This window comes from Cetorhinus maximus, chromosome 24, assembly GCF_964194155.1.
Source record: "Cetorhinus maximus chromosome 24, sCetMax3.hap1.1, whole genome shotgun sequence".
NCBI lineage: Eukaryota > Metazoa > Chordata > Chondrichthyes > Lamniformes > Cetorhinidae > Cetorhinus > Cetorhinus maximus.
Window position 1 is genome coordinate 54,461,943 of NC_135902.1, and position 26,188 is coordinate 54,488,130.

Here is a 26,188-nt window from a genome sequence, read left to right on the forward strand (position 1 = left end):
AGCAATATGATAATGACTGGATCATGCTTTTGTGATGTTGGTTAAGGAATGAATATTTGTCATGCTAATAGGGAGAACTCTCCTGTTCTCCATACAATGACTCAGGAGGGTGATTTTCCTGAGAACTCACTCTCTGAATTTCTTGGCCACGGTAAATATTTGAAGAACAGGCATGTTGGAGTACATGGCTTTGAAGAAATGCATCTGATTTTCCTTTCATTCCTCGAATAGGATTATGGGATCATCATTTCCACCTGAGAAGACAAATGGGGCCTCAATTTAACTTTTCATCCAAAAGATAGCACTTTCAACAATGCAGCACTCCCCCAGTACTGCAGGGCTGTCGGCCTGGATTATGTGCTCAAGTCTTGCAGCCACGACTTTCGATTCCACTGAGCCAGAGCCCACAGCTGTGCCTCTCCTGTAAGGGTGGCTTGTTACACCAACTGAGGCCAGTTCAACATGAGTGGTACAGGCCATCATACTCTGGACACCTGGCATGGGGACTAGGGACTGGTGGTATCACAGTATCGTCAGTTTTGAGGAGTTTGAAACATTCAATGAAACGATTTTGTCCTGGGAGGCAGGGTTTGCTGGGGGTTGCTGGAGGTGGGAGATGCAATCTTGGCTGCACAGCATTCAAAATGATCTAATTACAAAAATAACGTAAACACTTTAATAGTCGTGAGACATGGATAGTCAGAGTTGTTAACACATGGGAAAGAGACAGATGGCATTTATTATTGGCAAGACTGATTTATCCTTAAGTACATGGAGCCAAAGCTTTTTTTAAGAGTAACATATATCAAAATAGGTGGCAGTCTTAAACTTAAAGCAAATGATGATTCTCCTAAGGAAGGAGAACAGGATGGGCAAGACACTGTGTAACTGGTGCTCATTCTGGGCATGTGCTGTACACGATCCTAATCTCTAGATTAGAATCAGAATCACAGAATTGTTACAGTGCAGGAGGCCATTCAGCCCATCATGTCTGCACCAGCTCTCCGAATGAGCAATTTGCTTGAATGATTAGGCTGGAATTCTCCTTCACTGATGGGGCACACAGTTTATATTGCTGACTGGTCCTGATCTCAGCAGGATTAGATCCCAGAGTCTCACGATGGGATCTAATTGGTTTAAAATGGACTAACACCACTGTTGGAATGCCTGGGAAAGCATGCTGGGAGTTGTAGTTTATATCTTCCTTCAGCAGCTCCGTAGTTTAGAATCTTGGCATCACAGCACCAACAAATTACACTCACTGGTCAAGCATTGGCCTGTTCAACTCCCAGTTCCCCAGCCTTGAAGAAGAGGGACCTGGAATGTGTGTCCAGGCGAGGGGAGGGAGTAGGGTGAGCTTCAGTAGGAGGAGATAAAAACAAAAAAGTTCTGCTGAAGGGTCATGAGGACTCAAAACGTCGACTCTTTTCTTCTCCGCCGATGCTGCCGGACCTGCTGAGTTTTTCCAGGTAATTCTGTTTTTATTTCAGTAGGAGGATCCCATTACTAGTATCTGGATTCTTGTTGTTATTGTTGTTTAACTGTATTTACATAACTTTGAGCTTCCATAAAGGACAATAAGGAAAAAAGCCTTATGGTTCCTATTGGAGTATTTTACAACAGTTGCATCCTAACAACAATGCATGTCCCTGCCTCTTGGCCAGAAGCTCTGGGCTCCCACGCCAGGACTTGTTGTATGACATCAAGCCACATTATGGGTGGAATTTTCTGTGCCCGCTGGCATTGGGTGTGTTAGGTGTTGTGAGTGGACAATATGGTGAGAAAGCCAAAAACTGGTTTTACGACATTGTGAAACCAGTTTGTGATTGTCCGCTCAGCCCATTGATGGCAGGCCACAGTTTCCACCATTGGATGTCGGGAACCTCATTGTGATATATCTGCATATCATTATAAGGCCAGTCTGCCGGAATCATTCCCCCCTGCTGGATTGTCTGTCCACATTGGCGTGCGATCACGCCAACATGTTTCATATAAAAAACATGCACTTGGCAGGCTGCACTTTGAGGGGAACTCAGAGGTGAGTACATAGTAACGTTGCGCAGTGCTTGAGAGGGACATCTGTTGGACTTCAAGGTTGAGGCACGTTGGCAGGAGGGTCAAAGGCTGCTCTACAGTTGAAGGTAGCGCACAAGGATGGGGTGGGGGAGGGGAGTGGCCACGCATTAGGGACACCTTGTGTAAAGTGACCATCCCTCTGCAGCTGAAGCAGTTCAGGCACAGCCACATTGATATGATTGGAGTTGGGCCTCTAGCTTATCTGCCCACTCAAGCAATGTAGAGGCATCAAAGTGCCACCAAATGCTCTAGAGCTTTTCACCCCTCAGGCACAGACTCCAAAGTCCTGAGCATTTTAGTGGACAGTAGAACAGCTGGACGACTGCACACATTGTACAATCTCCTGGTTAAATCTGGCCATGGGGCAGTCACTGCTGGAGGTGTTCACAGCCCCTTGGCAATGTCAGCATCCCGGCTTAGACCAGTATCCATCATGGTTGAAGCTAACAGGGCAACCTTGCAGTGCGGGTTAGGAGAATGCCTGTGCCTGAGCTGAGAGCACAGCCTGCAGTCCAATGGGCAAAGCTTTTTTTTATTCATTCATGGGATGTGGGCTTCGCTGGCTGGGCCAGCAGTTATTACCCAACCCTAGTTGCCCTTGAGAAGGAGGTGGTGAACTGCCTTCTTGAACCGCTGCCGCCAATCGGTCGGGTGGGGTGGGGTGGAGGTGGGTGAGGTTTCGGGCAGCCATGCAGCTCACTAAACTCTGGCCATCCAAGTGCTGGCCAGCACTCTCCGGGATGCGTTAAGGGGCCTTCAAACTTAACCAAGAGAGGTTCTTAGTGTACCCATGCTAACCTACAGGTCCCTCTCTTTCATCCTACAGGAGGAGTACATCAGGATCATGGAGCCTGGTGAACTAGCTGTATACCTGATGGCCGACAGAGAGTGAAGACGATGAGGAGAGAGTGACTGAGGCTCCTGGCTGCGCTGAGGCAGGAGCAGCAACCTCAGGGGGAAGGGGCAGCTGGGGCTCCCACACACACCACCAAAGAGCCACAGCAAGCTGTCACTGGTCAGCACCTAACCACACCCAGGGTTTATAGACACCACTTTACATTCCTGAAGATGACCGAGAACAAGTGTCGCCAAAGACTGTGCGTAGTTAGGGAACTGGTCGATCACATCTGCCAGCTGCTGCAGGATTTGGCACCACGGGGACATGGAGGACATCCACTGCCAGTGGCTGTGAAAGTGACCGTGGCGCTCAATTTCTATGCCAGTGGCTCATTTCAGGGCTCCACAGTTGGCCTCTGAGATAGCACAAGCCTCCACCCACAAAGGCATCCATGAGGTCATGGAAGCCATCTTCACGAGGGAACACAACTTTGGGTTTGTGAATGTGTGAGTTGAGAGTGATGAGAAAAGTGACTTCCCCTGGTGGAACAGAGGAGATCATTCATCCTCTTGCGGCACTGGGTGTCTGTCCTCTTTTGCAGGGCGTTGGCATTGAACACTGCTGCTACCGCCTTCCAAGCCGGGTTAGTGACGCTGCTGCCCATCCTGCGGCCAAAGCTGGGGTACAGGACATCACACCGAGCATCCACTGCATACAAAAGGCGCTCGAGAGACGCGTCATTGAACTTGGGGGCTGCCATCTTTTTGCCTTTTGGGGCCGTGTCTTCTCTGCAGCAGCCGTGGGCTGGAAGCTCTGAGAGGTGTACGCGCGGCTGCAGTTTAAATCTGGTGCCTGGCGTGATGAAGCAGTGAGGTAATGGTGTGGTGGGCGAATGAGAGCCTGCCTGCCATGGAAACGGTGTGTTTCCAGGGAATGCATAATTAATGCGGCGGGTTTGGGACAATACTGAGTGAAAACCCACCATTGCGGCCGTTTTACCGCCCACTATCGCACTTAGTGCAAATCTGGGATGATTCCGCCCTATGAGATATTAGGTCAGATGACCAAAAGCTTGGTCAAAGAGGTAGGTTTTTAAGGAGTGTCTTAAAGGAAGAAAGTGAGGTGGAGAGGTTTAGGGAGGGAATTCCAGAGCTTGTGGCCTAGGTAACTAGAGGTGTGTCCTCTTTGGCTAATCCGGGTCTATACCATTCAGGTTCTGGGCACCTTACAGAGGATTTTGGCCATGGAGAGAGTGCATCGCAGATTCACCAGAACGTTACCAGGACTCCCAAGGGTTAGATTGTTAGGAGAGATTATATAAACTAGGCTTGTATTCTCTGGAATGTAGAAGGTTAAGGTTTTGATTGAGGTTTTTAGAGTTTTGAAAGGAATTAATAGAAAGGGTTGGGAGAAAATGTTTCCACTGGGTAAGGGAGTCTCCAAGGACTAGAACATGTAATCTTAAAATCAGAGCCAGGCCTTTCCGGAGAGAAGTTCCAAAAGTCTTTTTCACAGAGGGTGGTCGAAGTGTGGAACTCCGCAGAGAAAGTAGCAGATGCGAGCTCATTTGATCATTTTTTGTCTGTGATTGGTAGATTTTTCCTGGCCTAGCCAAGGGTGTAAAAGAATATGGAGCCAAAGACTAAAAATGGAGTTCAGATACAGATTAGTCTTGATCTCATTGAATGGCTGAGGGCCTGAATGCCTCCTCCTGTTCCTCAATTCCCCTGATCAAACTCACTGCGTCACTACAGAGCTGTTGTTTCTCTTTCCTAATAAGGCAAAATCACAAGGGACAATCAATTCTTGTTTCAACAAAACCTCTGCAAATAGGGTGGGCCTTATGTTTGACCTCACTTTAAAAAATACCTAGAGGGTAAATTTTAACCTAACCAGTCCAGCGGGAACCTGAAACAAAAACAAAAAACGCTGCAAAAACTCAACCAGTCTGACAGCATCTGTGGAGAGAAAGACAGAGTTAACATTTCGAGTCTATATGATTCTTCTTCAGAACTAAAGAGAAGTAGAAATATGGTGAAATATATACTGTTTAAGGGGGTGGGGCAGGTGAAGCTGGATAGAAGGCCAGTGATAGGTGGAGGCAAAGGAGAGATTGCAAAAGATGTCATAAACAAAAGGTCAAAGGGTTGTTAATAGTGGTGATACTGGCTAAAGGAGGTGCTATTGATGACATTAAGAGTGGAAAGCAGAATGTGATAATGAAAGCGCTCTGGGGCCCTAGTGGGGGTGGGGTGGGGGTGAGGGGAGGGGACGGTGTGGGAAAAAAGATCGAAATAGGCTAAAAGCTGGGGATAAAACCATGAACAAAAATGGAAATAAATTTAAAAAATAATAATAATGAAAATAAATGGGGGAAAATAAATAACTAACTAAACAAATGAAAATTAATATAGAAAAAAGGGGGGGAATCAAAAAGGGGTGGGGATGGAGGAGAGAGTTCATGGTCTGAAGTTGTTGAACTCAATATTCAGTCTGGAAGACTGTAAAGTGCCTAGACGGTAGATGAGGTGCTGTTCCTCCAGTTTGCGTTGAGCTTCACTGGAACAATGCAGCAGGCCAAGGACGGACATGTGGGCATGAGAGCAGGGTGGAGTGTTGAAATGGCAAGCAACAGGGAGGTCTGAGTCATGCTTGCAGACAGACCAAAGGTGTTCCACAAAGCGGTCACCCAGTCTGCGTTTGGTCTCTCCAATGTAGAGGAAACCGCATTGGGAGCAGCGAATGCAGTAGACTAAATTGAGGGAAGTGCAAGTGAAGCACTGCTTCACTTGAAAGGAGTGTTTGGGCCCTTGGACGGTGAGGAGGGAGGAGGTAAAGGGGCAGGTGTTGCACCTTCTGCGATTGCATGGGAAGGGGCCGTGGGAGGGGGTTGAGGTGTAGGGGGTGATGGAGGAGTGGACCAGGGTGTTCCAAAGGGAACGATCCCTACGGAATGCCGCCGGGGGGGGTGAAGGGAAGACGTGTTTGGTGGTGGCATCATGCTGGAATTGGTGGAAATGGCGGAGGATGATCCTTTGACTGCGAAGGCTGGTGGGGTGAAAAGTGAGGACAAGGGGGACCCTATCATGGTTCTGGGAGGGAGAGGAAGGTGCACAGGAGATGGGTCGGACACGGTTGAGGGCCCTTGGGTGGGTGGGAAACCTCGGTTAAGGAAGAAGGAAGACATGTCAGAAGCACTGTTTTGGAAAGTGGCATCATCAGAACAGATGCGACGGAGGCGAAGGAACTGAGAGAATGGGATGGAGTCCTTACAGGAAGCGGGGTGTGAGGAGCTGTAGTCGAGGTAGCTGTGGGAGTCGGTAGGCTTGTAATGAATATTGGTGGACAGTTTATCACCAGAAATTGAGACAGAGAGGTCAAGGAAGGGAAGGGAAGTGTCGGAGATGGACCATGTGAAAGTGATGGAGGGGTGGAAATTGGAAGCAAAATTGATAAGTTTTTCCAAGTCCAGACAAGAGCATGAAGCAGCACCAAAACAGTCATCAATGTACCAAAAAAAGAGTTGTCTCTCCTTTGCCTCTACCTATCACTGGCCTTCTATCCAGCTTCACCTGTCCCACCCCCTTAAACAGTATATATTTCACCACATTTCCACATCCCTTTAGCTCTGAAGAAGTCATACAGACTCGAAACGTTAACTCTGTCTTGCTCTCCAAAGATTCCGTCAGACCCGCTGAGTTTTTCCAGCATTTCCAGCATTTTTTGTTTTTGTTTCAGATTTCCAGCATCTGCAGTATTTTGCCTTTACCAGCCGGAGCCTGACAGTTTTGGGCCAGTTTTCTCTTATATACCAGCTCCAATATGATTTTCCATTGATTTCAACAGACAACAAAATCGAATTGCCAATCCAATCTCGTTCAGTGTCCTACTGGGTGCATCGTGTTAAAAATCACTCTCCTCTTTCAAGGAATCAAGCACGGGTCTGGTCCTTTTAACAGAATCTGAGCTGTCCAAATAAACTAGCCTCTTGTCTATCCCTGATTTTCTTCACTCCACTCATGGTGGCCATGTCTTCAGCTGCCTGGGCCCTAAGCTTTGGAATTCCCTCCCTAAACCTCCCCACCTCTCTCTCTCTGCCTCCCTGACCTCCTTTAAGTTGCTCCTAAAAACCCACCTCTTTGATCAAGTCTTTGAACATCTGTCCTAATAGCTCCTCGCGTGGCTCAGTGTCATATTTTGTTTGGTAATTCTCCTGTAAAGCACCTTGGGGCGTTTTATTATGTGAAAGGTGCTATGTAAATGCAAGTTGTTGTGATAAATGGAAAGTACCTAACTGCTCAGGTCTCTAACTGGCTCCCATAGGGTCCGTCTTATTTCACATTGAAGTGGAAGGTAAATTGATCTGGCAGGAAAGATGGAAAATGTTGTTTACTGAATGGAAACAGGTCTCTGTACACCAGACATGGCCATTTTACTACCTGCATCACCTCAACAACAGAAAATTATTTACTTCTGTGACATCATCTTTATAGCACTCAGGTCTTAAGGATTAACAGTTGTATTTTACCTAACACAGAGCAATCCTACTTGTGTTACTGACATTCTAAGGGGTAGATGGTGGATAAATTCAAAGGAGCAAGATTAGCAAGTTTAGGTATTTGAAAAGCACTGCTTAATATTACTGAATGTGATGTTGTGCCATTTGTTGGTCTGGTATTTGAATGGCTAACTATGTATTTAATATATTAATAATTTTACATCTGTCTGGATGTTGTCAACTTTCTTCATTATAATTTCCTAGTTCCACATCGAGAATGGAAATTGCCATGTAATCTTGTAATTACAACCTCTCCTCACCTGACAAGTTTACATAGGTACTTTCTGTTTTAAATATAGATACAGGCATTTATAATGAAGATTAAAAATGAAGGACACAATGTCGGACTTTAACATGGAGATTGAATTATGTGAGCACTCGCTCAGTCAACTTCCTTCACCGTCTATCTCTATTTCACCTGAAGTTTACACTTTGGTCTCTGACTTAGAGGCTCTTTCATAAAGGAAATTGTTATGATCTTGATGAGCTGCTTTGAAAGGGTGGTGAAAGTGGATTTGACCCAACCTTCCAAAGGGAATTGGTAAATACTTGAAAAGGAGAAATATGCAGGGCTATGAAAAATTACCAGGGGAGTGGGACTAATTGGATAGCTCTTTCAAAGAGGCACGATGGTCTGAACAGCTTCCTTTTGCACTGTACAAATCCATGATTTCTATATTTTTATCATCTGTAAATTAGAGGTTGCATATTTTCATTTTATCAGCACTGTTTGTCAGCCTTTTGATTTTATTTACTTACTGAGCCACATCAGCATCTTTAGAAAGATCAAATTGCTTTATAAAGTTCCCCTACTTTATTTCTAATTACTTTCTTGTCTTTTTTTAATGTTGATGGTTTAATCATTGAATGTTCAGGCCAAGCTGCAGAGTGCTGCAGTTACCCATCAGCGTGTGATCAGCTGAAATAAAAACAGAAAGTGCTGGAAAAACTCAGCCAGTCTGGCAGCATCTGTGGAGAGAGAAACAGAGTTAGTGTTTCAAATGCAATATGACTCCGAAGAAGAGTCATAGGACTCGAAATGATAACTCTGTTTCTCTCTCCACAGATGCTACTAGACCTGCTGAGTTTCTTCGGCATTTTCTCTCCTTTTTATTTCAGATTTGCAGCATCCACAGTATTTTGCTTTTATTTATTGTGTGGGAGCTGGATTGGTTTGAACATTCATGTAATCATTAACCACTGCTGATTGTACCATCACGCAGTTTCCATGGTGCAAGTTAATGCAGTCTCTGCTCTTGCTGTAACTCCTCCAGTCAGTTCCCAGAATATGTTATCAACACTTGCTGCTACAATGAAAATAGGTCTTTTTTAAAAAATCACAAGAAAGCAATGTGTTTAGAGCTCATCAGAGTTCCTTGTAACCATTTCCCATTCAATGGGTCCCTGATGTGATGATTTCCTCATTAACAAGGGTCCCTGATGGTGAGACTCCCTCTTTAAAAGGGATTCCACATGGTGAAAATCCCACTTTAAAAAGGTCCCTGATAAGTTCCTGAGATACAAACATTGCTGTTTGTTGCATGTTCTCCCCATGACAGAAGAGGATATATTTCATAAGTCTGCCTCCAACCAACATGTGCCACTATTGAATGCTACTCTTCACAAATACTAATTGTTAAAAACACAGGCCACAGTTATAGGCTTATGCACTAAGCCAGGTTGATCTCCAGAAGGGGTCAGGGAATACAGTGTGTAATTTTGGTTAGAACAGATAAACACCCACTAATCCTGGACACAACAGCTGTTCCAGCCTTAAGGAACAACCGTCATTAAATTAATCGCTGCAAGACCCTGGAATTAAAAAGTTACTGCACTGTGATCAGCAGGTGTGCCATTCACACCAACTCTACTAAACTTTTAAAGGGGCCATTCTGGGTCAACATTTTACACCCAAACTTGAATGTAAGGTGTAATTCTCTTTTACAATATGTTTGAGATGTACAAAGGTACACATTTTATCATGAGTCCTCCAAATGTCAGTGGTGCTGACAAGGCTGCATTTATTGCCGATCCCTGGGATCCCAATCAAATTGAGAGGCTTGCTAGGCTCTTTGAGGGGAATTCAGAGTCAGCCAGGTGTGTGGGATAGGCTGACATAATGTGCAGGCTGGCTACAGGTTCTCTGTCCTGAAGGACTCGCGTGAAAACATTCGACTTTTGCAAAAAACCCACAATAACCCATAATAGTATCTAGAATAGAAAGGCAGCAGGTGCCTGGCAACACCACCATCTCCCAAACTCACAACCTCTATTATCTGGAAGGACAAAGGCAGCAGGTGCACAGGAACACCACTACCTCAAAAGTTCTCCTCCAAGTCAAGCACCAGCCTTATTTGGGCATATATCTGCTGCTCCTTCATTGTTGCGAGGTCAAAATCCTGAAATTCCCTCCCTAACAGTTCTGCGGGAGCAACCAACAACAGTGGTTCAAGAAGGAGACTCTCCGGCACCTTCTGAGGACCGACTAGGGGTTGGTAATAAAATGCCAGGCTTGCTAGTCACACCCATATCCTGAATTAGAATGAATTTTTAAAAATTGGAATTCTTAAAATAAGACCAAGATGTCGTGCATCTCAGTGTCAGTCTAGTTACTGGTCCATTCAAAAGTGTTTATTGAAACAGATCAGAAATGCTATGGATTTTCAGGGCTAATTCCTATTTTGCTATTCCAGTGACATAACCAGTGAAGTACTGTACCCAATATTAACTGCAATATAGTTTTACACTTTGTTACTTAGTTGTATGATTGTTGAACTATTTGGAAAATTCAAGATCAACTATTTATAGGGTCTACTATTCTTAATGTGCAACTCAGTGCAGAGCAGTCTTATGTGGCTGTCCTACCCTTGCTGCACTGGGCCTCACACTGACTGAATGTGCAATTGCAGTTTATGAGGATCTTGGCGCCTACAGGCACTTGGACAAGTGTGGATCAATTCAAGAAAGCCAGAATGGATTTGTTAAAAGCAAATCATGTTTAACGAACTTGATTTGAGTTTTTTGCCGAGGTAGTAGGGAGGGTTGATATGGGTATTTCAATTGATGTAGTGTATATGTGACTTCCAAAAAACTATTTGAAAAAGTGTCACAGAATAGGAATAGCAAAGTTAAAGCCCATGGAATAAAAGGAACAGTAGCAACATGGATACAAAATTGGCTGCGTGACAGGAAACCGAGGGTAGTGGTGAACAGTGGAGGAATTGGAGGAAGTTATAGTGGGGTCGGTACTAGGACCACTGCTTTTCTTGATACATATTAATGACCTAGACTTGGATGTAAAGAACAATTTTAAAACTTGCAGCTAACACAGAGCTTGGAAGTATTGTGAACTGTGAGGAGGATAGTGATAAGCTTCAAGAGGACATAGATCAATGGAATGGGCGGGTGAAATTTTTTTAATATATTCACTCACGGGATGTGGGCTTCGCTGGCTGGGCCAGCATTTATTGCCCATCTCTAGTTGCCCTTGAGAAGGTGGTGGTGAGCTGCCTTCTTGAACCGCTGCAGTCCATGTTGTGTAGGTACACCCACAGTGCTGTTAGGGACTTCCAGGATTTTGACCCAGCGACAGTGAAGGGATGGCGATATATTTCCAAATCAGGATGGTGAGTGGCTTGGAGGGGAACTTCCAGGTGGTGGTGTTCCCATCTATCTGCTGCCCTTGTCCTTCTAGGTGGTAGTGGTCATGGATTTGGAAGGTGTGTCTGTCAAAGGAGCCTTGGTGAATTCCTGCAGTGCATCTTGTAGATAGTACACACTGCTGCTACTGTGCGTCGGTGGTGGAGGGAGTGAGTGTTTGTGGATGTCGTGCCAATCAAGCGGGGCTGCTTTGTCCTGGATGGTGTTGAGCTTCTTGAGTGTTGTGGGAGCTGCATTCATTCAGGCAAGTGGAGAATATTCCATCACACTCCTGACTTGTGCTTTGTAGATGGTGGACAGAAATTTAACACAGAGAAGTCCAAAGTAATAGATTTTGGTAGGATGAACGAGGAGAGGCAATATAAAACAAAGGATACAATTCTAAAGTGGGTGCAGGAGTAGAGGCACCTGTATATATGTGCACATATCATTGAAGGTGGCAGAGCAGGTTGAGAAAGTGGTTATAAAGGCATATGGGATCCTAGGCTTTATAAACAGAGGCATGGAATACAAAAGCAAGGAAATTATGATGAACCTTTATAAAACACTGGTTCAGCCTCAAATGGAGTAGTGTGTCCAATTCCAGGCACCACATTTTAGGAAGGATGTGAAGGCTTTAGAGAGGGTGCAGAAATATTTACAAGGATGGTTCCAGGAACGAGGAACTTTGGTTATATGGATAGATTGAAGAAGCTGGGGCTGTTCTCCTTTGGGAAGAGGAAGTTGAGAGGAGATTTGATAGAGGTGTTCAAACTCATGAGGGGTCTGGACAGGATAGATAAAGAGAAACTGTTCCCATTGGTGGAAGAATCAAGAACCAGAGGGCACTGAGTAACTCATCTCCTGACTCCCCGAAACCTGTCCACCATCTACAATGTACAATGTGATGGAATATTCTCCACTTGCCTAGATGAGTGCAGCTCCAACAACACTCAAGAAGCTTGACACCATCCAGGACAAAGCAGCCCACTTGATTGGCACCACATCCACAAACATTCACTCCCTCCACCACCAACACACAGTAGCAGCAGTGTGTGTACCGTCTACAAGATGCACTGCAGGAATTCACCAAGGCTCCATCGACAGCACCTTCCAAACCCACAACCTCTACCACCTAGAAGGACAAGGGCAGCAGACACATGGGAACACCAACACCTGGAAGTTCCCCTCAAAGTCACACACCATCCTGACTTGGAAATATATCGCCGTTCCTTCACTGTCACTGGGTCAAAATCCAGGAAGTACCTTCCTAACAGCACTGTGGGTGTACCTACATCACATGGACTGCAGCGGTTCAAGAAGGCAGCTCACCACCACCTTCTCAAGGGCAATTAGGGATGGGCAATAAATGCTGGCCCAGCCAGCGAAGCCCACATCCCACGAACAAATACGTTAAAAAAAAGGTGAATGGCAAAAGAATCAAAGGCAAGATGAGGAAAAACCTCTTTACACAGCGACTGGTTAGGATCTGGAATGCACTGTCTCAGAGTGTGGTGGAGGCACATTCAATCATGGATTTCAAAGAGGAATTCGATAAGCACATCAAGGGAAAAAAAATTACAGAGATACAGGGAAAGGGCCAAAGAGTGGAACTAGTTAAATTGCTGTTGCAGAGAGCCAGCATGAACCAGATGGGCTGAATGGTCTCCATTTGCGCTGTAATTATTCTATGATTCCAGGGAAGCCCTTCAAACAAACTGTCCGTAATCCCAATGAACACAGTGTCACTTTGTAGTGACAGTACCTAAATTAGCTCAACCACTTTTACTCGAGCTGTCTTCAGAAGTCCCTGAAGATCAGATTGCAGGACAAAATACCAGACACTCAGGTGCTCACCTAAGCTGGCATGCCAAGCTTCCACACCATACTGAGAGTCACAACTGAGTTGGGTTGGTCATGTAGCCAGAATGCCTGACATTTGCTTAACAAAGTGAATCTTCTATGGAGAGCTTGAGTGCTCTCTCATGGTGGTCAAAGGAAGCACTAGAAGGATAATCTGACAGCTTCGCTTAGGAGATTTGAGTCTTGGGAGAAGCTCACCCAGGGTCACTGCACCTGGCGCAACCAAATGAAAACAGTGCAGTCTCCTTCGAAAACAAGTGCATATCAAAGGCAGAGAGAAATCATAAGGAGAGGAAATCCCAAGCCAGCAACTCAGCCAAAACTCAATTGCCTGCAGTATCCTGTTCTGTTGGCAGCAGAACATTCCGGGGGCAGATCAGCCTTAACAGTCACATACGTACCCACAGGAACCCTACCAAACACCCCTGATTTTTTTTTTTTTCCATCACACACATGTAGGAAACTCTTTCGAGTTATCAACAGTCACAGATTGCAACTCTTTTGAGTACAATCACAGTTCTTGTTTTCCGGGAGTGGGACATGAACCCACACCCTCTGATTCAAAGGCGAGGGTGCTATGAACTGAGCCACAGCTGACACCTTCAAACACCCCTGATGATGAACATGGTCATCTTTGCCTTAAAGGAGACACAATCACTTAAATTAGCCAACTGGAGCACCTTCCCAAAGGCAACCAAGATTGACTTGGTCAGAGTCAGTTGTCAGATCAACCATTCATGAATACTGCACCTTATCATATTTCTCAACAACACCTCCTGCAGTAAATTACTTTAAAAAACAACCTGTCTTGTTACACAGGATCATGTCCATAGCAAGATCTCACAAACAGCAATAAGGTAAATGACTCAGTTACTTGGTTTCATGTGATATTCATTCAGGATGAAATATTGACTGAGATCCCAGGAGAATTAGCTGACTGGTCTTGTTCAATTATCACCAGACTGATACCAGAGCCAGAGGGGTAAAATTATGATGACAGGTTGCAAAAATTAGGTTTGTATTCCTTGGGATTTTCTTCACACAAAGGTTAGTTGAAATTTGGAATTTTATTTCCAAAAAGCTGTTAATACTGGGACCCAGTTGAAAATTTCCAACCTGAGATTGCTAGGCTTTTATTAGGGAAGTAGATGAAGGGATACAGAACCAAAGCAAGTAAACGCATTTGAAAGACAGGCCATGATTGAACTGAAAGTTAGACAGGCTCAAGGGGCTGAATGGCATCCTGTTCCTATAAGGAGTCGACTCAGATCTTTAACGCCAAACAGAACAAGCAGATGGGGCCTCAGTTAAACATCACGTCCGAAAGGAGCACCTCTGACAGTGCAGCACTTCCTCAGTATTGCACTGAAGTCTCAATCTGGATTGAATGCTCAAATCTTGAAGCCAGAACTTCTTGATCCAGTGGTGAGTGTGCTACCACTAGCCAGACTGGCAGTCTCAAGGCAGAGAAATTGGAAGCGACAGCATTCCATCATGTGTATCGAGGACAATTAAACATGAGACGGGTTTATGTGAGTTCTTGGCTGCTCCCACTGTCTGGTGGAATAAAGGCACGTTGAACACTGACTTTCAACTGACATCATCTGCCTCTGACCAATAACACTCTTGGAAAAGCACCTGACATATTGTACCCAGCAATGTGAATGATTAAAATTCTAATTTCATTAGAACCTGGGAATTATTGAACCCAGATCAAAGCCTGAACAAAGCAACATGAGAGGTAAATTCCAAATATCCAAGAAAGTTGCCTTAGGCTTTATGAAGACGTCTTGCACCCAGCAAGCCAGTCTTACAGAAGCAAAGGTGGCCTAATGGGTGTGAGCCATTGGTGAAGCCATTGGTGAAATTGCTGTAACTTTATAGTGTCATCAGCCACACGAATAATCATGGGTGAGAATCACGGCCACTTTAAAACTTGAACAGTGCAGAGGGAGCTTTACTCTGTATCTAACCTGCAGTATACCTGCCTTAGGAGTGTTTGATGGGGATACTAGATATGTAGATGTGTTATTAGCATCTATGGATACAAGAATACCATATGTTGTCAATATTGAAATAAAAGTAAGTTATATTTGAACTTTAAGTAAAAACTCTTCTTAACCTTGGAAGTAGTTAACTAAAGCATTGCATAAAATCAAATTGGCACAATGATTTCAAAACTAGTTGGATTCGTGACAATTCAAATATAGTCGACTGGCTTGATAAGACTGTATCAGCAAAGCAAGCGTTTATAATCTTTGTACATAGAAGATTAACCTGGTGAAAAATAGGAGTAAAATTCACAGGTACATTGACTTGCCTATTTTATTAGAACTGGTTCTCAAATTTCTCTTATTTGTGAGATTTTCCAGGGTGTCCAGCTTACTCCCATATATGTCTCTGAGCACCCTTCTGTGTCTCTGAGCACCCTTCTGTGTCTCTGAGCTCATTTCTGTATCCTTTATTCTAAGCTTTTCCTGAAACTTTCTTTTCCAAACAAAAATAGGATTAGCTATGACTGGTGGTGCAATGAAGCCATGGCAAACTGTTCTGTATAGTAATGTCCAGAGTAGCCATACATCAATGACAGCTGACTAACTGAGTGAAGACTTGGAGTTTGGTGAGAGGGGAGTTCGGTGATGGGGGAGAAGGAGTTGTTCATTTCCTCTTTCTATCTTTCTCACCCTATAGAAATTGGTTCTCGCTCTACTACAGGGAAAGGAGCTAGCTGTTTGGTGAGTATCTGGTAAGTTGTAAGTTCTATTCTATCCCTAAGGTTTAAAATAGTACAAAATTTGGTTGTAAAGTTAATAAAATATATAAAAAAGCAACATAAATAAGTGATTAATATAATGAAGTAATTGTTTAAAACACATTAAGGATGGCAGGATAGGTGATGTGTCGAGGCTGCAGCATGTGGGAGCTCCTGGATAACATTGTGATCCAGGGCAAACACGGCTGCAATAAGTGTTTGCGGCTTGAGGAGCTTTGGCTCAGAGTCATTGAGCTGGAGGCTGAGCTGCAGACACTGCAACACATCAGGGAAGGGGAAAGTTACCTGGATTCTTTATACCAGGAGGCGGTCACACCACTTAGGACAGGGTCTTCTGATTTGGTCAGCGGCCAGAGACAGGAGGATGTGACTACGAATGAGGCAGGTAAGGGGACCCAGAGGGCAGGAGTGTCAGCCTCTCAATTGTCCAATAGGTTTGAGGTTCTCTCAGCTTGTTTGGATGAGAGTGGGGGCTGCAGGGTGGATGAGCAAACTGACCATGGCACCGTGGTATAGGGAGCCATTCAAGTGGGGGAAACAAACAGGAATGTAGTGGTAGTAGGGGACACTATAATGAGGGGGATTGACACTGTCCTCTGTAGCAAAGAGCGAGAGTGCAGACAGCTTTGTTGCCTGCCCGGTGCCAGAGTTCGGGACTTCTGCACAGGGTTGGAGAGCAGCTTTCAGTGGGAGGGGGAGAATCCAGTGTCGTGGTCCATGTAGGTACCAAGGACATTGGCAGGATGAGGAAGAAGGCTCTGCATCATCAATATGACAAGCTAGGCACAGAATTGAGAAGTAGAACCTCAAAGGTAATAATCTCTGGATTATTACCTGAGACACTTGCAAATTGGCACAGGACAAATAAGATTGGAGAAATGAATGCGTGGCTCAGAGACTGGTGTGGGAGAAGGCACTTTGTATGGAGGAGTCACATTCTGAGGCTAATTGCTGCAGAAAGTTTCCGCAGATAGGCAGCTGTTAGTGACTATCTGGCTCCTGTCCTTGACAAGAGGGCACCTTATTCAGGTCATAAATAGGCAGAGGAAAGTGTGGGCGTTTTTTTCTTAAACACTTTGAGCAGTTTGAAAGGAGTTTGAAATGGGTAAGATTTCTCAGATGTTATTTTTACAATCTACATTCTGGGAGTCAGCCTTTCCTTTCTCGTTCCACTCACTGTGAAAAGATGTTTTTTTTAAACGTTGTGAACTAACGTCAAACTGACCGTCTCCCTGTCATCTTGAAATCTCTGGTACCCAATTCCGAGCGTACTTTTATTACTTACACCAGAAACCATCCCCATACCACTTGGCAGGTGACTCTCTGAACTGAGTCATTGGTGTAAACTGCACCTAGATCCAGGAACAGAGCCTGCCCTGAAACACAGCCAGCACTGCAGCAGCAGTCCTTTAAAAACTACTGAAAAGATGGATGGATAATTTATCCCAATGCACCACGTCACTGTTAAAAGCCTAAATTAATAAATGCTGAGAATTAAATTCATATTGAGTTAACAGTAGTTTAGAATGAGATAATATTGGGTTAATAACTGTTTGAAATTGGATTAATATTGGGTTAAAAATCACTTAGACTTGACATCGGAAATAACTTTTCCAGCAGTTATAAATATAAAATGGTATAGTTTTCTCCCTCAATGTTATCTTTCCAGATTACAGAAAGAGAATTAATTTAAAGAGTCACAGTCTATACTCTCGAGAGGACGATGGGAACAAAAGCTTTTTAAATGCAAATACAGCTGAATGTTTTACAAAAATTATAAACATTTTTATTAAAGTCCCGGCCTTAAAAAGATACCCGTTTGCTTTGATTCTGCCCTTGTTAATGTCCCAGAAAATCACTTACAATCACACTCTAGCAGCATGGACTGTGTTATTTGCAGGTTGCACTGTTGGACTATACATTGCCAAGCAGTGTTGTGACTATCAGAGAAATGTTGGGAGTGTGTGAATTGGCTAAAAGACTGAATGAGACAGGTTGCAAGCCCATTTGGGTATGTTAATGAAAATTATAACCTTTCTAAACTAAGTTTCTTAGTTCAAACAAGGGAGATTTACAAACTGAGGATGAGGGTGTGATGGGTGTGATACTTTCCCTCTCTCCATGAGATGGGGCATATACAGATGGCAATATCTGCAGAGCCTGCATTAGGCTGCTATCTGCTTTCAAACCAGAAATTTATTTCCCCGAATGGGTTCTCTAGAAAATTTCTGAAATGTAAAATAGACAACTGAAAATGTACCTTTAGAATGTTTCTGTCTAATTATCTAAATGTCACACTGATCAGGAAACAGTGTCCCAACCTCTGACAGGGACTAACCATTACCAATCTGTCAGCTTTTCAGGTAATCACTGGCTGCTATTATCAAACCAAGTTGATAACTTTAGGCTGCAGTTTTCACACAGGCCACTTGCAGAATTGAAACCAAGTGCTGGGGATACACAACCAGGTGTTGCCAACCCTCCAGGATTGTCCTGGAGTCTCCAGGAATTAGAGATTCATTCTCACTGCTTCAAGCAACACCCAGGAAAAATACACAGGAGGCATGAAAAATTGTGTATTTTTAGAAACATAGAAAAATAGAAGCAGATCATTTGGCCATTCGAGCCTGCTCTGCCATTCAATATGATCATGGCTGATCCTCTATCTCAATGCCGTACTCCCGCTCTCTCCCCCCATACCCTTTGATGCCTTTAGAGTCTAGAAATCTATTTCCTTCTTAAATATATTCAGTGACTTGGCCTCCACAGCCTCTGTGGTAGCGAATTCCATAGTTTCTCCACCCTCTGAGTGAAGACGTTTCTCCTCATCTCAGCCCTAAATGGTCTACCCTGTATCCTGAGACTGTTCTACACCCACCCAGCCAGAGGAAACATCATCCCTGCATCCATCCCTGTCAGAATTTTATACGTTTCAATGAGATCTCTCATTCTTCTAAACCCCAGTGAATACAGGCCCTAGTCGGCCCAATCTCTCCTCATACAACAATCCTGCCATCCCAGGAATCAGTCTGGTGAACCTTCACTGCACTCCCTCTATGGCAAGTATATCCTTTCTTAGGCAAGGAGACCAAAACTGCACACAATACTCCAGGTGTGGTCTCACCAAGGCCCTGTACAGCTGCAGTAAGACATTCTTGCTCCTGTACTCAAGTCCTCTCGCAATGAAGGCCAATATACCATTTGCCTTCTTAACTGCTTGCTGCACCTCCATGCTTGCTTTCAGTGATTGATGTACATGGACACCCAGGTCCCTTTGTACATCAACATTTTAAAAAATACTCTGCCATTCTGTTTTTCCTACCAAAGTGGGTAACTTCACATTTATCCATGTTATACTGCATCTGCCATGTGTTTGCCCACTCACTCAACCTGCCTAAATCACCTTGAAACCTCTTAACACCCTCATCGCTCACATTCCCACCAAGTTTTCTGTCGTCAGCAAACTTAGAAATATTGCATTTAGTTCCCTCATCCAAATCATTGATATATATTGTGAACAGAAGGGGCCCAAGCACTGATCCCTGTGGTATCGCACTAGTCACTGCCTGACACTCCGAAAAAGACCCATTTATTCCTACTCTGTTTCCTGTCTGCTAACAAGAAAATTTCTTTGAACAATTTGGTTCCTAGTTGTAAAAATATTGGACATGGGAAATGGGGCTGTTTGATTGATACTTAAATAGCATTAAATAGGGTGATGAAGAGGCTGTTCACATTCTGATTGGCGTAGAAAGGCAGAGCATCACAGGATTGACATGTCAGGCAGCCAATGATAAGGGGGGTGTTGGGCAGAGGGGAATATTGAGGATAGACATGTCAGGCAGCCAATAGAAAAAGTGTGGGGAGTGGGGGTTTGGATACAGGAGAACTAATGCGATGAAACCTCCAGGATTTATATCAAACCAGAGTCAGCAAACCTTACATAACTTGCCTGTCATTCTGTGTAAAGTGAAAAGCCAGGATAACATTATAGGGTTACACAGATAGCATAATAGCAGGGATAGATTAGATTCTTTTTCTGAAGAGTCCATACCCAACACATTAATCTGCTTTCATTTGCAAATGCTGATTTATCTGCTGACTCTCTAGAATTTTCTGTCTAATTTCCTTTTCATTTGTACCCTTGCAGGTTTCATGTTTGAGTCGTTTGCACCTACTGCATAGGTTGGAGACTAGCAGGCTGCAAGGCTGCCAGGGTTGTATGCTAGTAGGTTGCACGGCTACAGAGTTACACATGTGCAGGCACTGCAGACTAAGAGATTAGGAAGAAGGGAGCAGTAGTCAGTCACTCTATCCAACATGCCTGTTCGTCATTCAGTCAGATTGTGGCTGACTCTGTAGCTCAGCTCCGTTTGTCCACCTTTCTCCATCTCAGTCCCAAAATTTCAATTATCCCCCAAAATCCACAGCCATTGGCAATTTGTATGCTGCAGATTCCCCTTTGTGTGAGGAAATGCTTACTGATTCCATTCCTGAATGGTCTAGCTTGAATTTAATGATTCTGCCCACTTGTTCTGCATCCCCCACCCCGCACCCCCACCCCCAACCAGAGGAAACAGTTCCTCTCTATCTACTCAAAGGAATCCCTTTATCATTTTAAACTCGATTAAATCACCCCTCAACCTTCTAAACTTAAAGGGAATACAAGCCAACCTTATGCAACTTGTCCTCATAATTTAATCCTTTAAATCCAGGATTATTCTGCTGTATCCATGCTGCACGGGTTATGGCAAGGCTGATGGTAAATGTCGAGCTGCCCAACTTCCAAAGGGAAACTTGAAACAGCTGCCAAAACGGTTTTTGCAATTTGTACACTATGAGGAGAGATTCTGAAATCAGGAAATGATGTCTCTGACTACTTGTGATGATTTCATAGTAAACATTTATTAAAAGAAAGTAGAGAAAAAACAATTACACTTAAACACAAGACTGGCTTCTCACAGTAAAACATTAAAACAGTTCCACAAGATCTGAACTACCCTCAGAGCTAACCGTCCCCATTTCTGTTCAACAACTATCCTTATGGATTTCCAAATCTATAGAATTCCAGTAATTTTTAACCACACAGTGCTTTTCCTCTTGGGGTGTCCTCTGAGGCTCACAGCAACTGGATCTTCAGGTCTGGTTTTGTTCACACTGTCTTCTGGGAGATCTAAACAGCTACCCCCTCACAGGGACTTCAGTATTTCCTTAAGTGCATTCCTTCCCTTTGATCTCCCTATTGTCTCAACCAGTCTCTTCAGAAATGCTTTCTTCCCAGACTTGATTAGACTATTCTTTACTTTAGCTCCTAGGCTTTTTAAAAAATAAACTTACCCTATCTTTACCTTATTTACTTACCTTTTTACAAATATATCCCCCTTCGAACTAAAACAGCTCAATTCAAAACTGCTCCTGTTATTGTTTTATGTAAAACTCTTGATTGAAGTTCCTCTTGGTTCATCAACATATCAAAACCACTTCTTACTGTTGGTTTTAGACTCTTGCAGTCACTCTGGCTCTTACTCCAATTACCATATTTGCAAACCCCCAACAGCCTGTCTTCCAGTACATAAGAAATATGACAGGGTTATTAACAGAAGGAAAATATGACCATTTCTTGTCTTCTTGACAACCCTCCCCAAGGCCGATATATCCTTCCTGAGGTACAGGGCCCAGAACTGAGCAGTTTCCAAATGGGATCTAACCAGAATCACTTTGTCTCAGCTCTTTGCCCCTTAGTAGGTTGAAAATATTCCAATTTATCTTTCTCCAATCTAAAATGGATGAACTCACACTTCCCCCACATTGAACTCCATCTGAACAGAACTGCCATTGTTTATCCCCACTCAGTCTGTCCCTGTCCCTTTGTAACATCCTGCTCCCATCCATACAACTTACTGCATGTCCCAACAGTGTCATGTGCAAACATGGATATACAACTCTCTATTCCTCCATCCAAGTCAGTGTGATATGTGGTGAAAAACTGAGGCTCCAGTATAGACCCCTTGGGAACATTACTGGTCTTAATCTGCCAATCAGGGAACACTTCCTTTATCTCTACTTTCTGTCTCCTTTTTCCAACTAATTACTGATCCATGTCACAAGGTTACCTCCAATTCCACAATCTTTCAGCTTAGTTAATAACCTAATGCACAAAACCTTATTAAATGCCTTTGAACGTCCAGAGGGACAATGTCCTCACACATTCCCCTATCCACCATGCTAGTAATCTCTTTCCAACATTCAACAAGGGTTGGTCAAACATGACCCATTCTTCACTAATTCATGTTGACTCTCTTTGATAGTTGATACTTATTCAAGAGCTGATTATTCTGGCTCTCACGATTGAGTAAGGTAACTTCCCCATAATTGGTGTTAACTTGACAGGTCTGTACTTACCTGGTTACCCTCTCCTCTCAAAAAAAGGAGTGACATTTGCAATTTTCCAATGCAAAGGCTTAATTCCCAAATCTACAAAGTTATGGAACATTATGAACATCAGCAATTTTCTCACCTGTTACTTTAAACACCCCGAGGTCCCAGAAATTTGTCTTTAAGTCTCATTACTTTCTCCATTACCACTTTTTTTTAAACTTGTATTAAATCCACTAAGTTCTTCCCCTAGACTTATTTGTAGGTTCCATTGTACTGCTAGTATTTTCTCCTCTTGTTTTACTTTGAAAACATTGTAAAGTACTCATTTAACAAGTCTGCCATTCCTTTATTATCCAATGTCATCTTGCCTGCATCTTTCCATTAGAAATTAGATATATGCTTAGAATAAACATATATTTAGTGGTCAGCCCAAAATAGGTAAAGAAATAGGTTAGTGCTAATGGGGCAACGTTCGCTTTTCCACTCTCTCAATATATTCATAAAAGGTTTTATTGTTAGCTTTGATAAGCAGAGTTTTCTTAGTTGCAACTTCTTTTCCAATTTCCTTTTTGCACCTGATTACCTTTCTTTGTATTTCTTTGCTTTTTATAGTTCTCACAATCCGCTGGATTTCGTTTCTACGTGCTTATGTAAACCTTTTCTTTTAGCTCAATACTGTCTCCTACTTTGTTGAACATTGTTGGTTAACTACACCAAAGGAGCCTTTGCTGTTTACGGTTATATGGCTTGTCTTTCATCTGACCTCATTCCAAGGATTGGCTGCAATATGAACAATCTTCCTCCAAAGATTTCTATTCTCCGCTGCCCTCACTGCCTGTCCCATAGAGAGGCCAGTCCAGGGTTATGTAATGGTTTTGAATCATATCGAATACTTCTTTGAATACAGTACTTACCATTGTTTGTCTGGTTAACAGTTCATCCTGGTTTACTATGGGCAATTTATTTCTCATCCCACTGAAGCTTGCAGTGCTTAAATTTAACAGCTTAATGTGACTCTCCATCTCTCTCAAACAATATTGTAGGGGATGTAGGGGATGTACACTGGGAGAGTTGGCATGGCTGCAGTGAGTGTCTATTAGCATGTTGTATGGTTGCAGGATGTGTTTTAATTTTAATTAGTTCTTGGAATGTGTCAATGGCAAAGCCAGCATTTTATTACCTATCCCTAGTTGCCCTTGAACTGAGTGGCTTGCTCAACCATTTCAGAAGGCAGTTAATCAACCACATTGCTTCCTCCAGTTGTGTCAGCATCACATCCGCCAACAGATTTTTTATATGAATGAAACAGCAATGTGATAATGACCAGATAATGTTTTTTGTGACGTTGATTGAGGAATAGATATTGGCCAGGACAGTGGGGAGAACTCCACTACTCTTCCAAATAGTGCCATGGGATCATTTACATCCACCCAAGGTGGGACCTCGGTTTAACATCTCATCTGAAAGCCAGCACCTCCAACAATGCAGTACTCCTTCAGTCCTGCACTGAAACGTCAACCGTGCCTGTGGGTCTGGAGTCACATCTGGGCCAAACTAGGTAATGAAGACAGATTTCCTCCCCTGAAAGACATTAGTGATTTTTTTAATGACAATCTGATAGTTTCATGGTCATTATTAATGAGACTAACATTTTATTTCAGATGTATTAATTAATTGAATTTAAATTCCCACAGCTGCTATGGTGGTATGCGAACTCAAGTCTCTGGAGTATTAATCCTGTCCCCAGTATTATGAGTCCATTGAAGAATCACAGAATTGTTCCGGTGCAGGTGGTGGCCATTTGGCCCATCGGCCATCGTGTCTGCACCAGCTCTCAGAATAGGCATTATGCCTCAGTGTAATTCTTCTGCCTTTTCCCCATACCCTTGCACATTGTTTCTATTTAAGTAATCATCTAATGCCCTCTTGAATGCCTCCATTGAACCTGCCTCCACCACACTTCCAGGCAGTGCATTCTAGACCTGAACCTGTGAAAAAGTTTTTCTCACATCACATTTCCTTCTTTTGCAAATCACTTTAAATCTGTGTCCTCTTGTTCCCGATCCTTTTACAAGCGGGAACAGCTTCTCCCTATCTACTCTGTTCAGCCCCCCATTATTATGAACACCTCTATCAAATCTCTTCTTAACCTCCTACTCTCCAAGGAAAACAGTCCCAACTTCTCCAATCTATCTTCATAAGTGAAGTTTCTCATCTCTGGAACCATTCTTGTAAACCTCTTCTGCACTCTCTCCAATGCGTTCACATTCTTCCTAAAATGTGGCACCCATATCTGTACACAATACTCCAGCTGGGGTCTAACTAGTATCCTATACAAGTTCAGCATAACCTCCTTGCTCTTGTACTCTTTGCCCTATTAATAACGCCTAGGATACTGTATGCTTTATTAACTGCTCTCTCCACCTGTCCTGCCACCTTTAATGACTTATGCACATATACACCCGGGTCCCTCTGCTTCTGCACACCCTTTAGAATAGTACCCCTTATTTTATATTGTTTCTCCATCTTCTTCCCACCAAAATGAATCACCTCACACTTCCCTGCATTGAACTTCATATACCACATACCTGCCCACTCCACAAACTTGTCTGTCCTTTTGAAGTTCTGCACTGACCTCACAGTTTACAATACTTTCCAATTGTCCCCTGCACACCAAGATCTAGATCGTTAATATTATCAAGAAAAGCAAGGGGAACTCCACAACAAACATTCCTCTGGCCCAAAAAATATCCATTAACTATTACTTGCCATTTCCTATTACTCAACCAATGTTGTAGCCATGTTGCTGTAGTGGTGCTGGACTAGTATTCCCGAGACCCAGAGTAATGCTCTGGAGACCTGGGTTCGAATCCACCACGGCAGGTGGTGAAATTGGAATTTGATAAGAAACCTGGAATTAAAAGTCTGATGACGACCATGAAACCATTGCTGATTGTTGTTAAAAACCCATCTGGCTCACTAATGTCCCTTTAGGGGAGGAAATCTGCCGTCCTTACCTGGCCTGGCCCACAGGTGACTCCAGGCCCTCTGAGCAAGGGGCAATAAAGGCTGGCCTAGCCAGCAGAGCTCACATCCCATGAAGTATTTTAAAAAGCCCTGTTCCCTTTATTCCATGAGCTATAGCCTCTCTCACAAAGGTTAACATTACCATCCCCATAACTGCACGCTGGCAGGTTACAGGAAATGCACATTTCAGCTGACACGAACAGGCGAGAGGTTTACACACTGGGAGAGGGGGGGGGAGGGGTTCAGACTGTAGAGGTCGCAACTCCCCAGAAGCGGCCCCTTCACAGAAGTTGCGCCATTGCAGGTTGTTCAAGTGCTGGCGGCCTGCGCGCATGCGCCAGCTGGGGGGGGGGGGGGGGGGGAGGGGGGGGCGGGGCACACCCCCTCCTCCCCTCTGATTGGACCGTCCGGCAGAGGGTCGACGCGCATGCGCAGCACCAACCCACTTTGACTTTCAGCAGCCCTTCATCGGGAGCGCGCGCGGCCAGAACCGTGCGAAAGACCCAACCGAACAACCATTACCCTATTAGTGGATTTAAATGTATACCTGCAATGCACAGTCCCGCACTCTCGACCTCTCTATTGAATGTTACACGCCGACGCGCCTGACCGTGAACGCGCGCACAGCCCCGAGAGTCAGCGGTTTGTTTTCGCGGGGGATCGCGCGCTCCCGTTCCTCACAAATCTCCGGCATTTTCCTGTTGAATACGAGAGCTACGCAACGACCCTAGAAACCAACAGCCAATCAGAAGACAGTACTCTCCTGCAATGCCCGTCCCCGCCGCTTGTCCTGACCAATCAGAGAGAGGCTACTACCTGCCCGCTGTATTTTTAGTCCAGTGCCGTTCACTCCGTATCCTTCCGCGATCTATGTTTACCAGAGACGATGCTTCGATCGACTGTACCTTAAATTTATTATTACAACGATTTCAACAGTGTCACGATTCATTACTAAAGTGATTTCAATTCGTGTATTTTGCTGTTCTGTTTGATTTTTAAACAAGAACGAGTTAAAACATAGGTACTATTTTCCGAG

At 43.9% G+C, this 26,188-nt stretch overlaps 1 long non-coding RNA gene across 1 annotated transcript; it reads right to left on the reverse strand.

Moving 5' to 3' along the window:
- On the reverse strand, window positions 1-25,858 carry LOC144667631 (uncharacterized). Its single transcript, XR_013573345.1, has 2 exons — window positions 25,700-25,858; window positions 1-254 (listed from the first exon to the last, which is right to left on the reverse strand). It is a non-coding gene; the product is annotated as an uncharacterized LOC144667631 (long non-coding RNA).
- Between the last annotated feature and the right edge of the window lie 330 nt (window positions 25,859-26,188).